Source organism: Plectropomus leopardus, chromosome 23, assembly GCF_008729295.1.
Source record: "Plectropomus leopardus isolate mb chromosome 23, YSFRI_Pleo_2.0, whole genome shotgun sequence".
Lineage (NCBI taxonomy): Eukaryota > Metazoa > Chordata > Actinopteri > Perciformes > Serranidae > Plectropomus > Plectropomus leopardus.
The window spans coordinates 2,416,177-2,421,994 of record NC_056485.1 but is presented as its reverse complement, the minus strand read 5'-3'; positions in this window follow the sequence as shown (position 1 = coordinate 2,421,994).

The following is a 5,818-nucleotide window of genomic DNA, read 5'->3' as shown; positions in this document are numbered from 1 at the left end:
CATCAACTGCTGGGGAGTTTGATTTCACTTTTGCCATTAAAGGGAAACATAAAGACAAAAGTATCTGTATAACATTCAGTGTAAGAGCAAGGCCACCTGAACTGTACAGGAGGATCAGAGATGTGTCTGCTACAGTTAACTCCAAAAAAGTGGGAAATAGTTTTAATTCATATCATTTTTATGGCAGTTTAGGAAGAGGACTTTTTTGTCCTCTTTTTAATTTTTTTAAAATGTCATACTGCATTAAAAATACCAATGCACAAAAAATTCACTTCATTTCATTTCACTTTATTGCTTATCATTGACATATCCCAGGGTCCAAAATTAAAACAGTAGCATTTTGCAAAGAAATTGGCATTTTAAGGGTAAATAAATAAATCATTTTCTGTTTTTTTTTTTTTTGGCATTTAAAAAAGTGGCATTTAGTAAAGAAATACAGAACATTTTAAATGGTTAAAAATTCTGAAAAATGAATGGATATTTTGTATTTATGATTAGGACGGAGGACGTTAGTTAAAGGCTTGAAAAAAGAAAAGGATAAAACGATACTTTACATCGTATTTTTAAGGCAGTTTTAGGAGGAGTACATTTTTGTCCCTGAGAGGCAGTTTTGAGTTCGGGGACTAGAGGGTTAAATGGTCTGAATGTAAATATGAACTGTGCCTGATGCTGTCTACTGACCAGCAGAGGGTGATAGAGGGCTTATATTTTTATATCATGGACATCAACAGTTTATTTTGCAATTATTACCTCGGTCAGATACAAGCCATATTGCAAATTTTCTGTCTGTCTTTAATGCTGGAACAGAAATGGTAAAGATGCTTTTATTTAAGCACTCAGGATATTCTGCAGAAAGACAAATGAGGAAGCTGATAATTCAGTTTAAAAGTAAGTCTATTGTAAATTGCATGGTGAATGACTCCATTGGTTATTATTCTTTTGGCCATTTTAGTCTTTATGTTTTATTTTGACTGCATTTTTTTTTCCCGGTTTTGCATTGGCCATCAGGGCCCCCCAGCTTTGGAACAACCTGCCTGAGGATAAGGCTGCAGAATCAGTGACATCTTTAAATCACTTCTTAAAACTCACTTTTACAGACTTGCTTTTATGTGATCTTATTGCTATTTATTTGTCCATCTTTAATCTCTCTTAATCTCTTCATTTACTATGTGGCTCCTACTCCTTTTCATCCATTCCTTATCCTTCTGATGTTTCTGTTCTTAACTTTACTTAAAAAATGTTTTAAATTTATTTAGTTGTTTGATATTCATGTGATGAATAATGTGATGTCGTCTTCTTACGCTACTTCTTGTATTATTTCTATTGTCTTCTTTATATTGACTTCTATTGCTTTTGATCTTTAATTTTCTTAAATTGATAAATTCAGTTCTTAAACTGCCGTTTGAGATCTGCCAGCTCTATCACTTTTGTTCCTTTTAGTGCTGTAATCTTGTTGACCTTTTGTATACACATTCTGTTCTTGTCTCTTGTCTTTTCAGTTTGACTGTTTTAGTCTTTTCTCTGGCATGCTTGTTGATGTTTATTTTATTGTTCCTGAGTTCCCGCCTTTGCTTTGTCTGTCAAAGCACTTTGTAAACATCTGTTTTTAAAGGTACTATAAGTTCTTCTTCTTCTTCTTCTTCTTCTTCTTCTTCTTCTTCTTCTTCTTCTTCTTCTTCTTCTTCTTCTTCTTCTATTGTCATGAGAGCAGAACAATAGACTGTAGATGCTTGCACTTCCAGTTTTCAGCACATTGACCACTTGCATCGATTTGAATATCCTGCTTTTGATCCTCTTTAAGGAAATAAAGCAACCTTTTGCATCAGATTATCCTGTAGATCAAGCATGACTGGTCTGTGTATAAACTACTGATTTTTTGTCTTTGTTTTTTTGTTTCAGTCCATACATGTTTGATTGAATAACTGATAACACCTCCAATTATTTTAATTTTAATTTTATTTTGCTTTGTTATGTTCTATTTTAGGGACCATTCCTGCATCTGTTACAGCATATGCTATTGTAGGCCCATAACAACATAACTTCTGCTATTGTGTTTGCAGTAGTTTTCCCACAATAGCCAAATGTATCTAATTTTTCTCTCTTATTATCAGTTGCAAGCTTAACAACTGGATGAGACAGTTCCACTTTGGGGAGCAAGATCTCAAGTACAAATTGCACCTAATTGTTATGGGCCTAAAATGTGTAATTTGCCTGCTTTTGTTTTAAGAGTGGTTGTATCATATAAATGAGGAGTTATGAAATCTGGTGTTTTTGCCATTTGCGTGGACATCAATTTCAAGATGGCCACCAAACAAACATCATGAGCCACGAGTTGATTTTGGCAACACTAGATACCGCTAGGATCTTAAAAAAAATGTGGGTTCAAATTTGGGTACATGGGAGCCTCTGTCACCTGCTGTGTGATTGATTCTGTGATTCCACCCTCAGACCTGTTCCATCTGTCCCTCCCACGTCCACATGATTGACAGTTGTCCATCACCGCCGCTCCCCTCCTCCCCTCCCGTCTATCACATTAAAGCCCCGCTTCCCCCTCTGTGGTCCCAGTTTCCTCCACCTGGTCCCAGACTCCTGACATACTGGGATGGACTGCGTTACTTACGGTAAGACAATTATTCTTAGTCTCACTCTTCAGTCAGCATCAGTTCTTTTTTGTTCTCATCTGGTCATTATCTGGTAAATACTGAACTTAATAGACACTACAGCAAAAACTAACTTTTTTTTTTTTTTTTTTAACATTTTGACCTGAAGACGATCAAAGTAGGATCAAAATGTGGTATTCATTAAACTTGTGTGACATGGACTGACATTGCTTTTCTTTTGCTGCACTCAGGAGCCTTTCACAAGTATTCAAATCTTTGAGCAGTGTGAAAATTGGGTTTTATTTCTTTGAAAAACATGGGAAAATGTAATTAGCATATTGAAAAGAAATATCCCACAATATGCAAGAAATTAGGAGATTTTGAAAATGATTAAAAATTAAAAAAAAAAAAAAAAAAAGCCAGGGAAAAATGTTTTAAAAACCCAATATTTATAATTATCAGAATTTTATATCAGAAAATTATGTTACAGATTTATGATTGATATCAAACACCTTTTTTCCAAGTCATTTCCTTGATTGTTTCTTTTTTTGTGCTAATTTTCTGGTAATTTTCTTGTACTTTTTACTAACTTAATTATTTTTTGGGTCATTTCTTCTCAAGTTGCACATTGGCTTCTTCCATTCTTTTTGAGAGAAATCAAGCCAATTTCCTCAGGTTTCAAAGGGTTCATACCACATCAGCGGCTCTCTCAAGTATTGCTGTGGATGGATTTACATTAGAGTTAGCTGAAAGCCTGATGCTTCTCATAACGATGCCAGAGGATGGTTTTGGCATCAATATCACACACTGATGGCTGTGACAATGACTGTATATTTAATGACTTGAAAATTTTTTATACTGAATAAGGATAGTGAGATAGAAATATGGGCATGAATGGACCTCCGTAGATTTTAAAGCTTTTTATGTCATTATTATGTGCCTATGATAATCATTTGATCAGTAAGACTTATAATACATAAAATGTAAATATACTCAATGAAACTGTTTTTATTTATTAATGACTGACAAGGAATTACACTTATTGATAAGAAAAATCATAATTTCCATCTCTTTACTATCGTAAAACTTCAAAGATAAGCCTTGTCCCAATTAAACTCCCAATCCTTATACTAGCCAGGTGAGGCTACACATTTTGACAAATAAAGGCCTGTCTCAATTAGAGGCAAGGTTACCATCTTTGTAGAACTTTTAGAGTTATTCTTTATACATCCTTTTTGATTGTATAAAACCGGGTTGTTGGCTACCGGCTGGAGATAATGTTAGTTAGCTGTTTAGATCATGCATACAAATATAAATGTTTAAACCTTTCTCAATATGGACATGCTACACACATGGCTAGCTTTGTAAGATTCTCCATAGTTCAATCATTCAGTTCATTTTACTAAAACCATGAGCACCAAAGAAGAAGTAACACTGACAGAGTAAACAAGATACCATACCATAATGATAATGCCTCCACACTTCCTTCCTTCCTTCCGTATTTTTACATCTTTGCTGAGAAACAGTTTTTTTTTTTTTTTTTCGAGTTCAGCGATTTAAGCAAATAACAGCCCGGGCTATTAATTGAAGTTTTGTGCAAAGTTTTAAATATCAGTCATATAAAGTGTAGAAGGATATGGATACTAAAAGTCTCTTAACCAATCATATTTTTCAGGAAAACCTACTTGAATATGGAAATGTATGCATATATTATGAAAATACAGAAGGCTACACTGCACTGAATTATGTATGTATCAATACATGAGAGATATATGTAGCATAAACAGTTTGCAAGTTAAAGGTGACCTAACATGCACAGAAGAATAAGCCAACTTGAGTAATCACACTGATACATGTTACTGTGAATATGTAAAAACATATTTGTTTGTGATTAAACTGTATTAAATTATATTGTGTCAGAGCTGGACACCCTGGAGGTCCCTCCTCTCACCCCGACCAGTAAGGAGGTCCTGAGCCAGGCGGTGAAGGCCAGTTTTGCTGGATTTGCTCAGGAGAGAATCACCCATCACTTCCCACAGGGTACGGCTGAGACACAAACTTTATTCATCAATACAGCAGTGACAGGTTACACAGCATTGCATGTTATATTCAAAGCTGTACGTGTATTCATATTTTTGCAGATCCAACCTTGTGGTCAGAGTGGGAGGTGAACTACTGGCTGGACTGGTGCCAGGCTGAGTTTGGGCTCCACAGCCTGGGTTCAGACCTGAGGGGCCTGCAGGGCAGTGAGCTGTGTGGACTGGAGAGAGAGGCTTTCCTGGGCCTGATGAGCGACTGCACCGCAGGAGAAATCCTTTGGGAGCATCTGGAGACCATGAGGAGAGGTGAGGGCATGTTGCAACCAAAATCTGATCCTTCCAAACTCACATTTACCTTTAAAGAGCCTTATAAAGCCACATTTAGACGAGAAATTTTTTCACACGGTTTCAAAGGGTTCATTTTGGGACCTGTTTCTAATATAGTTCATGTGTTTAACTCAGAATGTTTTTGCTTCATATTTTACATCCAGAATATGTAGACGTGTTTATGTATGTAGATACATTAATTGTGTACGTGTGTGTGTACAAGGTGTACGTGTGTGTGTACAAGGTTACTTTTGAAATGTAATAAGTTACAGATTACTAATTACCCAGTTAAAAATGTAATAAGTAATACAATCTTAATTCTTTCATCAATGTAATGTAACTTATTATATTTGATTACTTATTACTTACATTAAGCTGAACAATGTACCAAAAGAAGACATTTCTGCACAGAGAAAAAGATTTGGTTTAGGTTTAGTTTATTTGTGACACATACGGTATATATTGTATAGCTAGTGTTTTGTTATTCTATCTTACGTATATCTCTGTTGTTCACTGTAGCATTGATTGCACACATTTTTATATTTTTATATTTTGAATTTGTATACTTGTTATACATTTCATTGAGTGTAAGGCACAGTTTCATATTTTTCACTCTTTACACTCAGCACATTACCATATTATAGTGTAAGTATTCACATATTAGTGCTAATTATCTCTTACTGTATTTCTTCACATTGATATTTTTACATACTTACATACTCAGCATATGATACATACTATATATTTATTTTTTAGCTATTTCAGTGTTTACATATCGTGCTTATTGTTTACTATTACTTTATTTCTATTTTCACATTTCTATTTTCATGTATTTGTGCTTATTTCTACTAC